The sequence below is a fragment of the Epinephelus fuscoguttatus genome, linkage group LG5 (assembly GCF_011397635.1).
Source record: "Epinephelus fuscoguttatus linkage group LG5, E.fuscoguttatus.final_Chr_v1".
NCBI lineage: Eukaryota > Metazoa > Chordata > Actinopteri > Perciformes > Serranidae > Epinephelus > Epinephelus fuscoguttatus.
Window position 1 is genome coordinate 34,022,099 of NC_064756.1, and position 23,240 is coordinate 34,045,338.

The window sequence follows — 23,240 nt, forward strand, 5'->3', positions numbered from 1 at the left end:
TTGTCTGGCGACCTGTCCAGTGTGTACCCGCTTCTCACCCAATGTCAGCTGGGATAGCTTCCGTCATGGAGGGGGTAATAATTGGAAGCTATTTTCATTGTCAATTAATCATTTGTAATATAGCAATAAAGGCAAGCATTACCTTCTCAGCATGGATTTATTGCTTTTCCTTGTTTTATGTGATGTATGGAATATTTGTACATCTGGACCGTTGGACAAAACAAGCATTTTGATGGCATGTTTCTATATTTTAAAGGTCCATCGAGGAACGGCATATTTAACTTAGCCAATAACTGCTCTGGTATCTGGCCTTGGTTCACGCTATTTACTGGTCCCAAATAAAACATTAAATTAAAGAAATAAAATAATCACCTGGGGCTTGATGAAACTGTGATGGATATTTTTTCACCTTTCAGACTTTCAATAGACAAAACAATCATTTAATTAATCTAGAAAATAATTGCAAGATGAAAATGAACATAATCACAGTGACAGCTTCAAAAAGCTGAATGATATCAGTGTTTTCAATGGTCTAAACCGCAATGCAGCACTTTCACATCTATGACAATACATTGCAACCTGACCTTTTTTTTGTTTTGTTTTTTGTTGTTGGTTTAACCCATTGATGATATTGAGATTTTGGTGTATAATGGTATAACAGCATATAGTAATTTTTTTTTAAACATAAACTTGGCTTGTCACGATAAATATGTTTTCCACTTATCGTATGATATATGGACACGACCTTGATCATTTTGTTGACTTCAATATTACCAACTGTGTTTACATGCGCATTTGTTTGAATGAGAATGTCACCAACATTTTAGCCAACATGAACAGACTAAATAGCAGGGTTTTCCCAACCATTTTAAGACTTTTACGCAATGATTGTCCTTTTCTCTTTTTCTCTACACCCCTGCCTATTTGCAGGGTTAAAATAAAATAAAATAAAATAAAACACTTCAAAGATGACACAGCGTAGCTTACCGGTTCAGTGTTCAGTGTTCCAGCGGCATTAATTCAATATAGTAGACAAGCTAACAGTGCTAACAACAGATCAGAGATACGCAACATTTTTGCCAACACTAGATATCTAACAAAAACCAAAGACTGTGTCATATTAACAATCTGTGAGCTGTTAATTCATTGCCTCCAAGCAGAAGATAGAGGATAATGTTATTTCAGAGCATTATGGTGCTCCCCTTCTGTGCCGCTTCAACACTTCCATACCAAAGAATAGCATGAACGTCAAGAGCGCTCACTCCGTAGCAAAATCTGGGGACCAAAACGCCCACAATAGGACACTGCACAGCACACCCACTAGCAAAAAAACAGAACACAAAAAAACATACTAAGCGGTCTCCAACTGATGATTCGAATCTCCGACTTTCAAGGTGCAGCCCTACCTTGCATTATAATGCTAGTATATTATCATTATATCAGTGGCATGAAATGATCTCAAAATGCCAATAATATTGTTTATCGCAATATATCCTTTATGTCCATCAAAAATACTTTGTGACAGGCCTAACATAAACATACAACGTATACAAACAATCTCGATACAGATGTCCTAAATTTTGTGACATGATACTATTAAATTACATTAAACCTTGTCTCTGCTGCAATTTCTTGTTACGTATATCCAGCATACAGTATCTGCAGTAAGCTAATTTTGGCCGAAAATTTGGCCTGACCGATTTATTGGTGCAACTCTATAATATAGTGCATTTGATTGTGTGGTTTCCATGTTGTACACATTTAGCTGTAATACTAGTGTACAACACAATACAACACTGAGAGCACCGCAAAGCAGTTACGATGTGACACACAGACTGTCGCTCTTGACTATAATTCTAATAGCAAACCAATATCAGTGGAACAGATTAATAAATGAAGGTATAGTTAGAGGTTCCAGGTATACGTGCTGTCACTTATTTGAGTTAAAACTTGCATGCAAAGCCAGACTCAACATGTCCAGTTGGGACGGACAGAAAAATGCTTTGATGCTGCCTAGTTTCGAATGAGAAAACACTTGCATTTTTTTCAGGGGACTGAATTGAGTCGGAGGTATTGACTGGTAACTGGGAAAGTAGAGGAGACCTAGGGGGCCACTTCTAATCCACACTGACCTACTCTTATCACGCACAGCCAAGGTCAAGAGTCTAATGAGGATGGGACGCCATTAGAGCAATTAGACGGAACTACCTTGTTTCTGGGGCATGCAGAGCCATGGGAGAGAGAGGGAAAGGGCGAGAGAGGAGGAAGATGACTACAGTAAGAGACAGACTGATGATCTGCCCAGCAGCTGCCTCTCCCTCTCTGTCTGTCTGTCTGTCTCTCTCCACCCCCTCCACCTCTCCTCAGACAAACACGGGGTGAGCGCTTAGAGGCAACAGCACAGTGTTGCAACAGTGACACTTGGTGGCAAAGACGCTCCCTGACAGAAAAATAGCTGCAGGCATTTTTACATGAACACAGCACTGGTTAGTTCAGGAGAGATCAGGAGGGGAATAACATTCAGTGTAAGATAGACCTTCTGTTGTTAAAACCAGGCTCACTGTGGATGTATGTTATTAAGAAATGTTTATGAATAGATGATAAAATATAGAAAATGTGATTTTTATTTTAAAGCACAAACTGAAGAAGCTTCCATTAGAGCAGCCTTGGACTTTGAGGAGAAAGTATAGGTTGATGAATTGGTTAGTTGGTCAGCAGAAAAAATAGCACCAATTTTACCAATCACTGCATCATTTAGGTCATTAATCAGTTATCAATTATTATTTCATGTTTTGTTTCATGACATAAAATACATCAGTAAATATCCCACTCGCGAATCTTTAGGTCTTCAAGAGTCTTCAGCAAGGTGATTGTGAACGAGACAGAACATCATCTCGTCATACACTTTATAGCTGCATTGTGGTGGCGTCATGCAACTGTCGTGTGGTGCGTTTAGTAAAATTAGTAATTAATTGAATTAGTAAAAATCATGTCCATCAAGTCATGGAATTATGTTGTGTGTCATGAAATTATTACATTCCCTGGATAACTTTCCACGTAATGTAACATGACGGCAAATTTATTTTCTGAATTTGTCAACGTAAGTAGCTCTAATATGCATCAATGTTTGGCAACATTTTGTTTACCATCACGTTTCTTCATTTTCTCTTTGTCTTCCGTCTCTCTTCATGTATGCTAGCTAGCTAGCTGAAATTATGTTTTAATAAAGTTTGAATTTGATGTTTGAAAAACACTGAGCAAGTAGGACTTTTTTTAAGTGGTCCTTGAAAAGTCATGGAAAAGTTTTGAAATTTTGCCCATGAAAATGTGCAGGAACCCTGTATAGACTAATGTTAGCCTTTTAATTCTGCCGATTGCATTTACCTTTAAAAAAATCATAAAAGTAGTGTTAATTTGTAAAGATATTGCGGAACAAAACATGTGAGTATCATAAAGTTTTGTTTGCTTCAGAGCTTGTTGTTTACAGTAATCCAAAATTCAATGGGAAGTCCTATTGGCTTTTTCATGAGAGAACCAGGACGACACTAACTTTCAGGACTGCCTACAATACAACTGCATCCCTGCAGCACTCTGTTGAATGTCTTTTGGGCTTTATTAAAAAAAAAAAAAGTAAAAAAAATAAATAAATTAAAGAAAACAACAATTTGAAAGATGTAACTGTGTGCTGTGTGAACTTGTTATTGGCATTTTTCACTATTCTCTTCTATTTTGTAGACTAAACCATTAATCAAATAAACAGATTTCACCCTAATAAATATCATTATTAATTGTAGCCATAACAACTCTTAAAACCTTTCAAAGCACAGAAAAAAACAAACAAAACAAAACCAAAGAAGCTTCCCTTATAATGAATGAGAGACCAGTTAATGACTATTACTACAGTATATTTGTCTGAAGTTGTGCCTCATAATAAATTATTCATTACTCTAACTTAATTTAAACTATATGAGTTACTTTATTATTGATATCGGGTTGAGTTTCTTGGCCTCAAATAATCCCAGTAAAAACATCTCCTCAGAGCTGTTTGTTGGTGTGGCATCACTGCTGATAGATGGAAGCACTTTTCTTGCTTCTGACCATGGAAAACAGAAGCTGCTTACCAATGCAGACAAAACTGTCCTGGGGGCATAAGAATACATTTGCGAGCTCGAACCAGCTAGAACACAGTAATTTTCACCTTTGGTGGTAGATTTCTGATGGGACAAGCCCCTGATCTCAGGCACCATGTGGAGGAAGTCCAATCCTCGGAGCACTCGGAGAGCCACTTTGATAGAAAACTGGATTACTGACCCGTAATTCATTAAATGACTGAGCAGACTATTCTTCTTGAGTTGACACAGGCTTCACAGAGGCAGAGCTGTTCGTCAGGCAGAAATAATACATGTGGTTGAGTTAAACCTTAGTGGAAAGAGACAGATACATGCATGAATATTTCATTATATTTATTATTACTGCTTCTAATGCCTGTGAACTGAAAAGTACCATTTACATGAAGTAAATTATGATGGAATGTCAAGCTACAGTAAATACACAGGCTAATAGGTAATGAGCTTACCTGCTGAAACTGTTAAAAAATAATGAAACTATGATGAATAAATGAATAACGATTTCTGCACGATGTTGCATATTCTAGTCTTTTCCATTCATGTTTTTTCCAGTTTACTAACTTGGATTCAATCTTTGGTTCCACCTACTAACGTTTTAACCAACCAAAGAGATTATTTCTGACTCCAGAATGTTTGAACAACTAAAGCTCCTACAGGTTATACCAAAAATTTGATAGGTATCCACTGTAGGACTCCAACTAATGACCGTTACCATTATTGATTGGTTGAGTTAATCATTTTGTCTCTAGAATGTCAAAAACATGTACATTAAGAGCCCAAGGAGACGGTCTTCAGTCCGGAACCAGAATATGTTAACAGTCATGAAACAGAAAAAAAGCAATTCACATTCAGGATGCTGTTTATGGCTATATACCTGCAATACCAATGATGTCCAACAGCCTTTAGTTGTCGATATTATGTCAGTAATGTGATATGAGACTGAATATCATCTAAGATTTTGAGTATTGTAATATCGTAAGTGTCGTCTTTTCCTGGCTGCATTACAGTAAAGTGATGTAATTTTCTGAATTCACCAAACTGTTCTCACTCTTCTGTTATTTGCCTTTGTAAACTCAGTCATTATATCCACATTACTGGGAATCTTTTCAATCTAAAATCTCATAGTGTAAATACTTTGTGAAAGCACCAACAGTCAACCTTCATTGTAATATTGATGTATTTGGTAGACAATATAATGACATTTGATTTTCTCCATATCGCCCAACCCTGCTTTGACCATGTTAGCATGCTGACAATAGCATTTAGCTCTCAGCCCCACTGTGCCTAAGTGCAGCCTCACAGAGCTGCTGGTTTGACTGTTAGAATGTGTTGCTTGAGAAATTGCTTAGAGGATTAATCAATTAATTTTCTCCTTTTAAGTCGATTAACTTTCTATTGATCATTGATTACTAAACCAGATGGTTCGGCACTAATCCTGTGCCTGTCAGACTTGAGTCCATAAGCTTTTCTGACAGGATTGAGGGTGTTTGCTGGAGGGGCGCAGTATCATTTCAGAGGACACACATTTAGGAACAACTTGGTGAGAAAAGCCAGTGCTGCCAGAGGGATGAACCAGACTCACTCAGGGTAGTGGTGGAGAAAACGATGTTTGCAGTCTGCTATTATGGACAATGTCCTCCACCCTCTCGATGACAAAATGTCAATGCAATGGAGCACTTTCAGTCTGTGGCTCTTTCCACTGAGGCGTGCCAAGAAGCACTTCAGGAGTCCGTCTGACTGCCCTCCACTACAATGCCTCCTCCCTCAACAGCATCAGCCCAAGCCCTTCGTTTCCCTTTATCTACTTGCCTGCAGTCTGTCATTTACTTATTTCTCCAGTGGGCCGCAATGTCATTTCATCCCCTCACACACACACAAACACAAAGCTTCTCCATCCCCAAACACAAGCTCTGACCCCATCTGTTGGACTTAGCGATGCTCTTGTTCTTGTTTGTCCCTCTTTCATTATCGTTTGTTTTTTGATGTAGAGCCTCTTGTGGATCCACAAAGTAATTCGCTCACATAATCATTCATTTATTCACTCATTCACACACACATGATTAGTCAATCTGCCCCCTCATGCCCATTAGGAGGCATATGGTACATCTATAGACAAAACACTGAAGCAGCATCATTCACTCTGCGTCTTGTCTGTGACACTGTGTCCTTGTTTTTATCTGTGTTTATTGTCTGTGAAGCTCTTTGTCACAGATGTTTTTTCAGGAAATTGATTTAGAAATAAACTTGACTTGACTTGATCAGTCCCACCATTTGTCTTACCCAGCTGGGAGGCTGTTAGGAGCTATTTTGTCATGTGCACGTAGCCCTGCTCTGTCTCTCTCCTCCTTCCTCCCCTCAGCCATGGCTGGCGAGGAGGAGCTGAGCGCCATCTGCCTGTAACTCCAATCAGCTGTTAATCTGTACATATCAGTGAGAATTATGTCAATTAGTCAGTTATTCAGCAGACTTACAAGTTGTACATTGATTCGTCTGTCTATTGCTATTGACTAGCTTACTATCTGTCTATCTATTTTGTCCATCTACATATTCTATCCAATATATTTGACGCATTTTACTGTCAAGCCAGCTTGAGATGCATCCTCTTCAATAAGGTCACCAATTACCCAAAAATACAAACAATCCATATCATAATAAAAACAGAACAGGAAAGACAAATGTCAACAAAATTATTATGACACCAAATCACAGGTACAACAAAACCAAAGGCCAATTCATACCACATCGGCGTGTCTACAAGGTCCCCTTTGGTCCGTGTGACATATATGTCAACATTCACCCGTGTCTGCGAGGATCTGCATGACCTCGATACATATGTCAGTGTGCAGCCCATTTTTGTGACCACACGGACTGTACCCATAGCAAGCGCGTAGACTGCACATGCAACAATCACTAGTTCCACACGCTAGTCCAGTCCAAAAGACTACGGTCAAGCCAGCCACAGCTTCTGTACCATGATGAAGTTAGTTTTAAGTGGTATTTGAGAGACTATCACTCCAGACCCAGCGGCGTCTTCTTAGTTTCAGTTTGACCTGATGTCGGTGGTAGGAGGATGGTAAGCTCACCCCCAGCCCTCCCATTTACTGCTAGGAGCTGATGTGGACCCTCAATTGTACTATGAATTGAACTGCATGCATGTCCGGGTGATGAGTTGAGCCTTAAGAGTCTACAGCCAGCACAGTAGCACTTTGAGTTAAATGCATTTGCATGCTAACATCCTTAGAATGAGTATAATGTGTTTACCTGTTCACCATCTTACTTTGGTGTGTTAGCAGGCTAATATCAAATCATAAACACAGCAGGGAGGCAGTTGGGAATGTCATTACTTTTGCAGGTATTTGGTCACAAGACCAAAATTGGACAAAATTCTTCTTTTTTATTAAAAGATTTTTTTTTTGGCCTTTAATGACAGGACGCCTTTAAGTGTGAAGGTGGGATAGAGAGGGAATGACATGTTGCAAAGGGCCACGGGCTGGAATGAAACCCACAGATAGCCTTTGTACATGGGGCACCCGCTCTGCCCACAAAGTGACCGGGCATATTAATTTGAACTGATTATTATTATAATTCATCCCAGGGGGAACATGAACTTCGGCACCAATTTCCATAGATGTCTCTAAAGGTTATCAAGGTTGTCAACCTCCTGGTGGCTTAGGGGAAAAGTCAGGGGATCATCAAAGTCCTTAGGACTAAACATCCGGGAACTATGAATATTTTTATCAAATTTCATAGCAATCCATCTGATAGCTTTTGAGAAATTTTAGTTTGAACCAATGTGGATCAACTGACTGACAGGCAGTCTGGCTGGCACTCCCATCAATGACTACGCCACCGGCATGGCTATTAAAAATAAACATGACAGGGAAAAGCAACTTGATTTTAAATGTAAAACAATTTTTGAATATTCTTGTGATAAAGGAGATTCAAACACACCAGTCTTGCATTATTCAGGGCTCAGTACATCTAACTATCTGTCTGTCTAACTCTCCTTCTGTTCATCTTTCTGTTTAAATGCAGTAAAACATGTACTGGATTTTTACTCATTTTTTCCAGCCTGTTGCATCTCAAACCTGGTGCCAGGCCATTGGGCCAAAAGTCTGCACTACAGTTAAAGACAGAGAGCAACAGACTCTCAGACATCACCGGTTTCACACAGATGGAGGATATGCACACATACAGTATGCAGCTGATCTGCATTAGCAATTTATGTTGAGTGGCAACATTCAGTGCCAACACATAAAGCAGTGTGATGTTTATCATTTCTACAGTAGGCAGTGTTGATATTTATATTAGTATCTATGACACTGATCATCATCATTTTGATCAGCCTCTTCATTTTACTTGTCCTGTAGCCTCATCAGCTCAGGGATCATAGAAGTGGCTAAATTGAGGAACATGAAATGGAAATATTAAATAAATAAAACTGGACTCTAAATGATTTTACATGACAGTAGCAATATTTTAAGCCCCTACAAAGAACTTTCATTTTGAGTTGATTTTGGCGACCTTGTGGACAAAAGCGGTAGTGTTTTGACGGAATGAAGCCTACATTTCCCATGAGCTCTAGCACGTATTGTCGTAAAGACGCTTACCTGGCTCGCACATGTGTTTGTTTTGGGGATGAATGAAACAACAAGACGGGAAAACTTTGCCCTCGCTCCTATCAGGGATCCCAGCTCACCTCTGCCGCGCCCCGGCTCCACCTCTCCAGCGTAAGCGCCACCGCCGCCGGGGTAAACGTAGCGGTCGGCTGGTAAGGCTCAAGGCGAGCACTTCCACAGCTTCTTGGACTGAGTATGGAGCAGTGCCTCGCCTCTTTATTTCTCGACACTCGCTGGACCCTGTCGACGCCTGGCTGGTACCTGTCGTCGGCCCGGATGAGGTGTTCCAGCCCCACGGCCCCTGCTCTCCTCATCCCTGCTGGCACGGGGTGAATCTACGCAACATGCAGCCTCTGTGTGTGGCTCTCTGGACAGCTAACGCCGTGGACCCGCCGGCTCCTGCCAGGATTGAGCTGGTAAATGCTAGATCGCTAGCGAACAAAACGTTTATCCTGAAGGATTTCCTGACTTCCCAAGGATTGGATTTTCTCTGTGTGACTGAGACGTGGCTGACTGTTGGTGAGTCCAGTGCTTTCACAGAACTTTTACCCGATGATTGCTGCTGTTTTAACTCCCCGCAGATGTTGGGTCAAGGAGGAGGAAAAGCGACTATTTATAAGAGTCACCATAAATGTAAGCCGCTAGGTAAGATGTCGTGTGCCGTCTGAGTGCCGTAAATCGCTTCGTCCCGGAAGCGACCTGAGGCGGACCCGGAGACAGTTTCCTAAAGGTATGGATATACACTATATAGAAATAGCTTATCTTCACACCGATGGTCTCATTTGCTGTTGTAGGTCACGCACAGACATCAGCAGAAACGAGAGACTTTTGCATATCCAGTTAAAAGTTCCTTGTAGTGGCTTTAAATAAAACTAATTCAAACCTTTAAAATTATAAGCACTTTTAAAGGTGCAAAAATATTACCTGACCCTTCACATGAGTCTTGGAGTTGCATTTATTTGTCTATGTAAAGCTGCATTTTTGGATATTACTTCATTTATTTAGTGCATATACCTCCACATGAATTCATGGATGGGCAACCATAAAAACTGTCTCCTCTGTGGACCTGTAATCGGCACTATTTCTTCTCCTGATGATTTTGAAATCCTCCTCTTCTACCACATTTGCATGGGGAGTAATCCAGATCGTGGGTGGTGCCAGATGTTCCCTGGGGCAACCAGCGCTGAAGCTAGACAGCCTCTCAACATCTGTGGAGGTGTGCCGACTGAAAAGGGAAAATGTTCCACAAAGATGTAACATCAGCTTCACGTTAGCTATTGTTCCATGTGAGACTGTTTAACTGTAAGTGAAGAGAGTAAGTCTGGGTTACATTTGTACTGCAGCACACTGGGTTTATGGCAAGAGCACTAGCATCCAAGGAGCTGTGCAGGTTTAGAGAAGTGTGCCCCGACAATACACTGAGGCGTCAGTCCTGTGAAGAAATAAAAGTTGGTGCCTGTCTGTCAAAGTGCTGGAGTAATATTCATCTGTGTTCAGAGCATGTTTTGTTGTGGCCAGCTGTCCACAGGCAGTTAAACCAACAGCGGTGTATCTCTCCAGTTCATTGGTGTTGGCCTTTGCCTTCCTCAGTCCTGGCCCTGCATGTTTTGGCATTGAGTCAGCCCTCGTCCCACAACGTTACACTTCTCAAATTAACATTTTATATGATGGCAACATAGTGTGGGTGTGTGATAAAGCTTGCCAGCACAGAAATGAAGCAAGCTGGCACTGAATGCACTGCTAGCTCTCTCTCTTTCTCTCTCTCATTTTGTCCCACTGCAACAACCTTGAACCAGTTTGTTAGCATCCCAAATGAACAGCAACGGTGTTGAGATTTGAATAGCATAAATAAATAAATGAGCAAACAAACCAGCACAAGGCCGACGCCACTCTAGTGGCAATCTAGGGCTTGCGCTCCCTGTGTAATGATCTGCAAATAGCTGGCTGCTGAGATAAAATTCAATTGAAACTACAAACTGCCACTGTCGGCCACATGGCAAATAGGCTGTTATAATTTCAACCAAGAGATTTGCCATGCACCTGGTAAAATCCAAACACTTCAAGTCAATAGGACTGCTGGGTAACATCATAACAAGACCACATGTTGCCTCGTTTTTTTGCCTCCCTGCTACAGTCTCATCAGTCTCACAAAAACTAATAAGTTTATTCCCACAGATGTAAAGTACACAGGTAGAGGAATAAGACTGATGTAGTGATATTCATGCTGTGGGAATTTTAATACAAAATTAGAAAATTAAGTTTATGGCTTTCACAAATAAGTATCTAATACTTTTAATGATGCACAGCAGCAGCAGGAAACAGACATGTTTCAGCCCCAGGCTTTCCTCAGCATTACTGAATTATATGGAATTTCAATACAAGCTTCTTTACCTAATGAAATGGAAATTATAGTAAATGTACACGACATCCAACCATTAAATTGCCTTGACAGGTTAATTTAATTTACCTCTTTGAACCCTGGGCTGTTTGTGTTTAGTTTTTTTCTGTCTTTATTTACAGACTTATTGTAATCATGAGGAAAGACCTTAAAGGGGCACTCCAGCTAATTAGCATTATACTTTCATCATCAGTGTTTGAAGTTGGCTCAGTTGTCATGGAGATGGATCTGTTGACATGCGAGTTCGGTAGCCTACCATAGGGACTTCCCAGCCATGCTGGGTTTAAAGAGATGCAGCTCATTTTTGACCCTTTAAAAAAGTATTTTGAGAAAACAGCAAACGGAAGGTCCTGAAGCAGCTTTCAACTGTATTGCATTAATTTACCAAACTGGAATTATGGAGATTTATCCAAAACAAATATTGAAGATACTACTACCACTGGAAAGAGTAATGTATCATTTGTTTTAGAACACAACCTATAAACTGATCAGGTCTACGCTCATTACAATTTGATATCAGACTCCAAAAAGCTACAGTTTGAAGTTCTGCATCAAGAGATTACAGCATATGTATAGCACCTCCAGTGCATGCAAATGCTCTGTAGCTACATCATAGGCTACAGCTATGTAAGCTTTATTTTCAGACGCTGAGATTGTTGAAAGTAAAGATGAAATGAAGCAAGAAAGTCAAAAAGCTCCGTTGTCTTCTACCTTTTCACTAACACACCCAGGAAAGCTGTTTTCACTGTAACGTTGAATGAACAACATCATTACACAGAGTAGCCTCATATTCAATAATAAGTCAAATTGGATGTTCCCACTATTGACTATATCGCAAACTTAATGATGAATGTGAAGTTGCTGTGGGGAATATAATTAAAACAGTACATGGCCTGATCCCATATACATCCTATTAGTTTTGCATTGGGGCTATCAACAAATAAAATTCAACTATAAATCAAAACCTATGACGTAGTTATGCATGGTAGGATTCTCATTTACCCCTTGCTAAGTATAAATTCAGCAGCGGTATGTGAATTATGTCTGCCTGAGTCATGACTGAAATGTAAGGGTGTGATATTTGCAGCAATCAGGTTCAAAGGGTTAATATTCTATTGATATCAGAGTAAATGTAACCTTAAACATGCAGGCTTCATTTCTTTTGAATTCCAGCCATTATAGTGTTACATTATGAAAGAGACCCTCACGACACTATCTGCTTAACTGGCCATTGTTGCCTCTGACTACCTCTTTAAACTGCACCGGTTCATCCAACCTTGTGATTTATTCGGAGAACAGCAGATCAAGTGTCTGAATGATTGTCATGCCAAAGAGCGATAAGAAGAAGGGCCTCTCTGAAGGTGAGGCTAAAAGCTGCTAGCGAAAAATATTTTAAAAGAAAGATTGATGGTAGATGTGCGTAGGGCTGAACTGCTTGTTCTTTTGTTCCAGAACCTACTTACAGTGGTCAGCACCTCACAGAAGTTTTTAGTGCACATTACTTTTCCATTATGAACAAAAGTATAGCACTACTCTTTTTATTATAAGCATTTTTGGATGCTGTTGTTGGCTGTTTTTGTGCTGAAACATGTATTTTGGCTGATTCAGTTTTTTCGCTGCTTTTCTGTTGCAATTACAATTCAGTCCATTTTTTATTTGAGTCATTTTTTGTCACCCTATTGGTGTTTACACAGCAGCAGAGAAAATAAATATGATTTAATTTCCTCCGAAGTGAAAAAACTAAGGACACAAAGTGCAAAATGGTAATGAATATTTGGCAAAGGGAATCTTACTATATTATAAATCTGTGAACTTCAGTCTATCTCCCTCTCTCTCTTTCTCTGATGACAGATTTTGAAATTATCCTCCCAAATGGGCTCCGTCATTATCTGCTGGTTGTGACTCATCACTTTCCCAGTGACAGAGCGCTGTGAAAGGATTTCCCTTTTACAGCTGAGCGCTCAGAAGATGACTTATAGGGGGAAGAAATACCAGCTGCATTTTCGGATTGACATCCATACAATTTTTAGAGCACATAATGGGCTCTGAATGGATTTCATGTTATAGGAAGTTTTCGAGAGTCATGCAATTCATTTAAGGGCAAAGCTTCGTAAAAGGAGCAAGAATCTTAGAAGAAGATTTTCTCCAAAAATAAAAAAGGAAAATGTATAAATCATTATCCAGAACATTTAACACAGTCAACATCAAATTATGTTCCAAACACACACAATAATATATTATAATGGTGGCTTTCTACCCTAAATGCACTTATAAATTACAAGCAATTTTTTTAAATTACTTGTCATTTTGTTTCTTTTTTTGTTGTTGTTTTTATTAGGATACTTAATTTTTAATTTTTTTCCCATTCCAATGGATGAAGCTTCTTACAGAAATCATAAATACAATAAATCATCTTCATAGACCTTTTTTCAACAAAAAATCACAAGATGACACTCAGATATTTTTGAAAAAATCCTGAGTATAAACTACAGATCTTTCAAATGATTTTTTTGACATATGTACATTAGTAATTTAACATTTCATGTTTAATTTAAAAACTTTTAAAATATAAATTATGTACTTTAACAATATGATTCATAGACTGAAATGTGCTTTGTGCTTCCTCTTTGCACGGTCGGCCACACTTGTTAAAAAAGGGGGCGTGGCTCTACTGCAGTCAACTTTAGATGATGCGGAGCACTGTGATAGGTTTATAGACATTCCAGCAAATAAGTCTGTGTACTCGGGGGGAGTCAGGTGACAATAATCAAAGATCTAGACATCCCAGAAAAAAAATATGTCCATTGGATTGGACGGAGGATCTGAACGGGTTAACAGAATTTTAAATTAGAGGTGAAGCTAATCTGTCATCACTTTATTTGTACTGGTCTGCGTGTTGTGAAGTGTAAATGAGACAGACTTCTAGAGGATATCTGGTTTGTTTGTTTGTAAGCAGACTCCAGCCATCTGGTGTTACTTTGGTTCATTCAACTTTTGAGGTAAGCCCTGACCTGCTAAGTACTTCAAGCCAACCTTACACCCTGTGGAGACCCTGTGGTGCTTTTATTAGAGGAGGATTTGTGTCGAAACTGCAGAATAATCCAAAATAACACCAAATCCAATTATTATGAGGGGAAAAAAGAATAGTGTGTCAACAAAATTTGAACATTGGTTCTTAATTAGTCTATCGTCTTGCTGGGTCCTGTGTACTTTCCTAAATTACCTCTGTGAGCACTAAGTGGACTGTGAGATTAAATCGTAATAAGACAGGGTAAGATTACATTTTATTGATCTCGCTGGGGAACTTGGGCCATTGCAGCAAAAGTGAGAGGATTCAGGATTATAACATCCCAAGTACAAATGAATGAAACAATGAACATAGGATATGTGGATTGTGTGAATATAAATATGTTGATATAAATGAGTTTATAAGATAATTCAGATTTATTGCAACCTGGGTTTTTAATAGTTTTGGCCATTACTCCTGTAGTGTTGTACTCACCAAAACAATTTCTTCAACAGGGCACAGGAGTTGTCAGATGATCACACAGGCTGTAAACAAACCCCCAGGTTAGCAAAAACCCATTTGGAAGAGAAAAGGAACACAGCTCTCACCCATACTGCCCGTTGTAAACATCCATCACAGTTTACACACTGACTTTGTGTTCAACTCTGACCCACACAAATTTCAGGTGAGCTCACCTTCAGTTTTATCTCCAAATAAAGTGGTTAAGATAACCGGGGTCAACTGCTGAAGGCTTGTTTATACCTTCTCTCATCATCAGGCCACTGGTGTTTTTGGCCCATTGGATTTTTTTGTAGCAATTTCACTATATCCCCAGATCTCAAGAATTAACAGTGTGAGTATAATATTATAATTACCAATAGAAACAAACCCGAATTATCCTTTAAAGGGATGGTACAAATCTCTTAAAGTAGGGCTTTATGAGAGGCAGGCTGGAGTCCAATAGAGGGGCCGGCAACAAAACCTAAAAAATTACCAACCTAAAAAGAAAAAAAAATCAGTATTACTTCAAGTGTGCATTATATTCAGGATATTTTCACTGCTTTATCTTACCATCAGACAGAGATTTCTGACTGGGAACTGAAGCTGACTCCATTGAGAAAAACAGTGATTTAACATCACTGAACACATTGCTGCTTCAGTCAGTTTATTTATGTGATTCTGGTGTTTAAAAGAGTTAATGCGGGTTTGCCAAAGTCAAACAATTACACAAAATAATTGATAGAGGCAGCGGTAGACCAGCAGCTCCCATGTTCAGTGAGCCAAAATTAGTGTTTTTGTCAGTGGAGTCTGGTCAGAACAGGCTGTCTGACAGAAAGGTAAAGCGGTGACTCTCAATACAGAGTAAACTTATACTGTCTTTTTTCTTTTTTTTTCTTTTTTTTTTTTGTTACAGTACATTGCTTAGCCTCTGTGTTGGCACTCTTACCACCCCTCCAAGCTTCTATAGTACACTGACTATGGATAAGTACCCCATACAACCAAACTTAAAAAAAATCTGAACTATCCTTTCTTAAGTACAATGAAACAAGGGGTAAATGTTTCGGGCTACATGGTGAAAGTCCAGTATTTTACTTCTGTTGTTGTTCTGTACCAACTCCTAATTGCTAACTGTTTCATATTGCTGTTTGATGCTAAACAGGTAAAATACAGTGAGTTTTAGGAGCTTTTTTAAAACTGAAAACAGCTGCATGCAATGGCCAAAACATTGATATGAACAACGTGGTCTCGCTAGGAAATTGCTGAATACCGGCGCTTGGTCAGTGACTTCTGGCGTCAAGCTGTCCTTTCACATCGGCCTAATACATGACTGGTTGGCATTTAACAGTGCCCTGCGGCATCAGGGGAAATGCTACAGGTCAACAACAAAAGTTAAGGGGGTGAAAGTCTGAGGAGGGCGGGAGGTGTTGTGGATGGGTCCAACAACCACAGACTTTGACCAGGAAGGGTGGTGCAAATGCAAAGTGTACATTTCCTGAGAAAACGTATGTATGTATTTTGAAAACACACAGTGCATGTAACAGGCAGAAGTTGACACGGTGTTCCAGAACGTCAACAACCAACTGACCAGGGGTCCTTTGTGCATTATATCTCAACTTGGCAAGTCTATGACCAAACTTCGATACGAAGTTGGAGTGACAATGTGTTGATATGAATGCAGTGAGAGTTTACCAAAACAGTAAAGTTGTGGGCCAGATAGCTAAACAATAACCTGAAACTTGCCATAAAGCTCTGTAAAGCTGAGGGAAGCTTTACATTATTTTTATAAAAATATCAGTTATAAACGCTTTAAGATGTAGAAGACAGTGACGTTATACTGTCAGGAAATAAAGGGTATTTGGATGGACTGCTAACAAACGTGTTGGTATGCATAGAAATCTTTCCTGTTACAAGAGCCACAGCTGCATACATAAATGTAGACTTCTATGTTACACATGTTTTAGCAATATAGAACAACATTAAATCAGGTCAGTTTGAAAGTAGCAGCCTTGTTCAGTATCTAACTTGTGTGCAGTCTTCAAAGTGAAAGGCCTAATCATCCCACTCTGAGGTGTCAGACATTCAAATCTGACATCTTTTCTGTCTCACTTAATCTTAATCAACATAAAGCTGCCTGTCATTAATCCTCTTTTTCTTCGCTCGCTCAGATCAATGTTTCCTTTTCCAGAGCAAAGATAGTAATTAATCCCCAGTCCAACAGAGCCTTCAGGCATGACCATTCGTCAAAGACCCTAATCAATGCCTCTGCCTATTCTTCTACTTTCAGAAAATGAGTAGCCATTTTTTTGGATCATGTTTAACATTCCATCGGGGGGAATCAATGAATCTTATGGGAGCCAAATAATTAATGCTCAAGCACAGTCCCGTAAGAAAATCTGAACCCTTGCAGAACAGTTTTGCTGGTTTAAAACTTGGACCCTGAAGCTTATAAAAATGTGTTTGAAAGGGGTTTGAATTGATTTGCTTCCTATTGTGCCTATTAGAATTATTTCAGCAATAAATGGTCTGTACTCATGTCTTTTCACTTCATTGCTCCCTCATTGACTCGCCATTAATGATATTTCTGAAGAAAGATGAATAATAGATGTTATTACTGATGAAACTTATCTGGGAGAAGTGAAACTCGGAGGAATGGAGCAGGCTAAAGACTGGTAATGCCAGAGTAGCCTGGGCACAACAGATAGGGAAAGGACTGGAGGAGTGAAGGGGCCATTGCCTATTTATCAAGAGTAAGGTGCATGAAATTGGCTCTTAACCTCACAGTTAGAAGGTTTAATTAGAAATCATGCTTTTGCTACAGGATTGGGGGAGGAGGGGGTGAGTTGTCCAAACAGGGTGATAAATGACTAGTGGGACAGGAGGCTTTGGAGGGACAGGGGGAAAGGTGTTGGTGAGAGTGAAATGTAGGTGACAGCTCTGGTCGCGGCAGGAGGTGAGACAACGGTTTGAAGTGAGCAGGAGATTGCAGCTGAAGTGCAAAACCGCACCTCAAGAGCTGTGAGGGCTGTTATCAACAGGGGGGGGAGGGCAGTGTGGTAGACAGGGCCAGGATCACCACAACAAACAGGCTGACAGCACACTGACCTCAGTTACAAATATGTGAACACCCAGTGTCATCAAACAAAGACTGAAATCTAAATAGTGTACAGTATGTTTACTTGACAGAGAAAGCTTTCTGATTTTTCTTGTGTTGACAGTGTCACTGCTTAGTGAGACTAGGCAGTACAGTTCAAATTAATATCATGATAGAAATACGAATATTTTCTGATTTATGATGAGATATATCGCTAAGAGCTGTGTATTGAACCGAAATAATTTGGCACTCACCAAAATGTGTCGTTAACACAAAGTACTGAATTGCCAAATGCTATAAGCTTTGTTTACTTATTCTTTGATCAAATTGCTCCAGATTTTCATTGATTGCTCCAATTCAGAACAACCATTTACAAACGCACACAACTCATGCAGTATAACCCAAGTCTAGTTTTTCCATTCGTATGCTCAGTGCTTCCCAAACACATGCATTTTCACTAAAAATGTTAATATTTAAACCTGAATGGAAACTGAAACTTACCTATTCTCTCTCAAAGCCAGACCACTTTCACAAAAACAGTAATTTTACTTCCCTGAACACGGGAGCTGTTGGTCTACTGCTGTCTTGATCAACGGTTAATTTGTGTTATTGTGTGACTATGGTGAATCCAAGCTAACCCTTTAAAACACCAAAGTCACACAATAACACAAATACAACTAAATGTTTGAAGCAGCAGTGAACCAACAGCTCCTATGTTCAGTGAGGTAAAATTGCTGTTTTTGTCAATGGAGTCTGGCTTTGAAGAGAGCATAAATAAGTTTCACTTTCCATTTGGTTTTTTAGTTAAAGTGTGTGCATTTGGGAATTACTGAGCATATGACTGGAAAAATGAGTCCTGGATTATTCTGCAAGAGTTGTGTGAGAGTTTGTAAACAGATGTGTCGATATAGTTTTGTGGTTGTTAAACATGGTTCCCATTAATTCATTTTATCAAGAGTTTTCTCTGGTTTTGCATTCTTCGTTCATCCGAAGCATGCAAAAACAAAAACTTTTCTTCACAAATTCAACATAACATCAGGTGAGAAATTGAGGTACAAATGGTGGGGGTTAAAGTATTGCTAAAAACCAAACTATAAGTTTGGCTTTTTTGTGGTGAAAATACCCATATCATAGTTTGGTATATGTAGAAATTCAAAATCACCTGAAAAACAATCACGTCACATCACATATATATATACATATAGACAATGTTGTGTGCTATGTTAATATCTTCACTTTATGTCTCCACTAAAGTCAGCAAACAACAATATGTCATTGTCGCCCTGTCCTTGTATTTGGACAGTTGTGATTTGCTCGAGGATCTGTAGAAAAGTGAACTTAGCACAACAGAAAACACTGCTTAGGTTAGGAGTTTCATTGTCATTGAGTTAGGTTGCAATAACTATTTTTATCACAGGACTGAGCTATGGACACGCTGCATAGTGAACATAGCCAGTAACTGTGATGAGAGCCGTATGTTGTCTTATAAACCTGTGGCTGGCCAGTCGATGTCCAGTGGGTGGGTATAAATGCCATAACTTAGAGGGTCAGTTAACTTCCTGTTGACAGCCACTATGTGCAAGAACATTTCTGACTTCAGGGCCCAACACTGGTAGCACCCAGCTGGGATTCAGATAGCCGTGTACAGCTTTTGGGAACAAGGGTCAGTGATGTCAGTTCGTACTTTGAAAAGTAAATTCAGGAAGATGAATGACTCGCTCTTGTAAGGTCACTCTCTGTGAAATGTTATCCATCCTTTATTTTGTGTTGGCAACATTCAACACTTCACAACAACATTTCTGTTGATCAATTTTGCTTGACTTTTAAATCTCAGCCTTTAATGGATTTCAGTGACCTCAACGGTTCCAGCCAAAATAGGTCACCACCTTCACCAGCACACTGAAGGTCTCTGCTGAGAGTGAGCAGAGAATGAGTGCAGTACTTAAACCTCCAGCTTTTCCAAAAACTACTCTTTAATTCTTGCTCAGGGCTTAAAATCCGACTAATAGAGCAGGCTCATGTCAAATAGATCTATTAGGGATTAACAGGTCTGATGGAAACAACTGCTCAAAATGTGTTTTTAGAGCTGAGTTTCTGCTGTTTGATGCTTTGATTCAGCTGCATGTTGAGGGAAACTTTTTTGTTCTTAAAATGTCTTTTTTTTTTGCAAATGGAACTTCTCCAGCACTCGACCAGAGACGACTCTGATCTTTGACACAATGTGAGTCACATGAAAAGGTCAGTGATTGCACAAAAGGGCAGACTAGTGATACAATTTCAAAATGGAGTGAGGGTATGAATGGCATTTTGATTAAGATCTAGTCGGTTGAAAGTGAAATGCTGAATTACAATACCAAAATTGCTAAAGATATAGCAGTTATTTTAGGTCCATTGATCAGATGAGGATTTCTTTACTTTTCTACTTTTTTCACAGTCATTGATATGAATTTTCACACCACTTCTAAGATATAGTAACTGGGATTGCACGTTTAGCCAGACAAAGGCCGTTGTAACCCCAGTTGATGGCCCCTGACTAATTTGAGGATCGGGCTGAATTTCTGCTTGAATTTCTGGCATATCTGAAATTTTGGTTAGCTGCCTGCAGTTTGGACATTTCAGTGATCCAAATTCCCACACAGCTGCTGTCAAACAATCCAATTTAAACTGTAGTGAGCTTGTTTGAATAAAACAGATGGACCTTACTGTCTCCATTTTCCAGCCCCAACTCTATATTTTAATTTTTTTCCACTCATAATAAAATTGCCAACAGTAGTACTGCCTGCCTCTTTTATGTCAACATTGTCAGGGCCATAATCTTCTTGTTTGAATAAACTTATTGGAATTGTAATAGACAGAACTGACCAGGGGTTTTACCAGGGATGGGCAGTATGGCCCAAGAAAAGTATTACAATATTTCAGGGTATTTTTGCAATAACGATATTCTTGACGATATGACAAATTAGTAAAAAAAAAAAAAAAAGAAAAAATATTATTAATATAAGAACATAGAATTACAATAATATAAATTGTGTTACATGTCAACCCAATTGCTTGCCTTCAAATATTCAGTCAAATCTACATTAATCTACATAAATCTACATGGATTTATATATATAAATCAACAAGCAATTTCCTTCTCTTTTAGCAAAATCCTAAATGATTGAGTTATTTTTCTCCATCTGGACCTTTATGCTCTGCCATTTCTCCTCTAATCATCACACTGTAACCATTAACAGGCTGTTATGTTGATAACTATCGCACATTCACATTTATGTAGTTTTTGCTAAGCTGCGAGCATCGCGTAGTTTTACATTACCAGAGGTTTATGACAGAGTCACTTGATGACACCGACTCCTGTGTGTGCACAGTGAGAGAGGAGAGGGAGAGACACTGTGCTGCTGCCAGAGGAGCCACTGAATGAGTTCCCTCTGTATGGTAAGTCACTAAAAGAGTCTGAGACACCACAATTAATTCCACTCTACTGAAGCTGCTCCTCTTTTTGGAACCACCACGGAGTTGTTGTTGTTGTTGTTGCCATATGTAACAGTATGACGTCAAAATGTCAACAAGTTGAAATATTGTGAGTATCAAGATATGAATTTTTCATATATTAAAAATCATTATTATCGGTATTATTGTGAGCGAGATGATATGGTACATCCCTAATTTCTAAATTTTAGTTCAGTGTGAGATAGAAGCTATCCAATTAATTTAAATGTTATTGAAATGGCAATATGGCAAAGTGCTATATCCAAATCACAGGTGCTGCACATGTGCCACAACATATTACTTTAAATGTAGTGCTACAGAGATGCCCCAGCCTACAAAGCATATTCCAGACATAAAGGAACAAGCTTGTTTGGTACTGACACCAGCAAAATCATCACCATTTTTTATTTTTTAAATGAAAATGAAGTGCAAAAATGAACATTTACCACAGAAACTGCAATGCATATTGAAATGGCAATATCGCAATATGACTTTTTTTAGATGTTGAGCAGCCCTAGTGTGAGCACCACATTGTGGCTGATCGCTGGATCTGAGTAGTCTGAAGTCGCAGGTTCTGGCCCTGCAGAAAGGCTGATTAAAACACGTAGTGTGATTTGCCTCAACGTGCAACTGCCCTGCTTAAATAAACAGGGGAATTTATGCTGTCAATAGAGTAATCCACAGCTGGTTCAGCATCACAGTAATTCCCTTCCAACCTTGTCTCGTCCCTGCTTAATTCTACCTCCACCAAAAAATGGCTCAGCCTGGTTCATCATTTAATGGAGGACATATCTTTGATTCAGTGCCAAAGAGTTTTATATCAAGCGGAGTCTCCAGGAGATAACTGGGCAGCGGTGATGACGGAGAGGAAAGCCAGTGATTTTGATATAAATATCTGACTCCCTGAACCTCACCATTTTCTAATTATATTAGGATTAATTGGCTGGGGTCCGAGGGACTCCAGTTATTGGTGTTAGAGTATTAATGCACAGCACACCTTGTTGGATGGGCCCTAGACTCTGTTGAAAAGCCTGTTAATTAGGCCTGTGGTGAGGTGTGATAAAAAGGGAGCAGTACATAAACAAGCCCCAGCAGAGGGGGGACGTTGAGGTCACATGCTGCTGGACCTCCGACAGCCTCCACCTGTATCGCACAGGGCCACATGCTGCTCCTCTGTCTTCGGGGATGGCTGACGGGGGAACTTTTCGCACACAGAAGAGCTACAGCCTCTCCTAATCTCATACCTGTCCAATTGATTTAGCTAGAGGTGCGTTTCCCCGCCACTGCCACCACCCTCAATATGTATCTGCACACCGCAGAGATCTAATGTCCGTCATAAAGTTAAACATCGGCAAGCCGCATGGAGATTTTTAATGAGACTTCCATGCTCATTTCACGCTCAATATCTGTCCTTTTTTTTTTTTTTTTTTTTTTTTCCCCCTTTCTCTTGTGCTCTCTGGTCTTCTCCTTCTTCCCTCAACCGAGAGAGAAGCTCTTACCATCAATCAGCCTTTAGCTCCTGTGGACTGAGACAGTGTCACGCTGGGCTCAGTGTGTTGCCAGATAGGACCACTGTGCCCTCAGGTTACCCTTACGTTTCCAGTTTGACACCTCTGATATTTACTTGCTATAGAGAAAATTGAAAAATACACGGGAGCTTAAAGTGGGCACACAGGAGTCAAACTTTGGACTTTGGGAATCACAGTGTTTTCTATCAGGGTTTGGAGCGAAAATGGTTGTTTCTGTCAATCAGTAATCGCAGGCCTTTAAAGTGAGCACTTCTCAGATGCAGTCAACGAGAAAATTCTTTATCGAGATCAGTCATCTGGTCTGCAGAGAGGCTGTCATACAATCATTCCAACAAAACAGGAGTTTGAGCCAGATTGGATTTTAGTTGTTGAGTTCTTGCCCCCATGAACAGCAGCTTATGATGAGTGCAACATAAAAATAAACTCAAATGATCACATTGTGAGCAGCATGTTCAGTGAAAAGAGAGAGTGATCTTAGG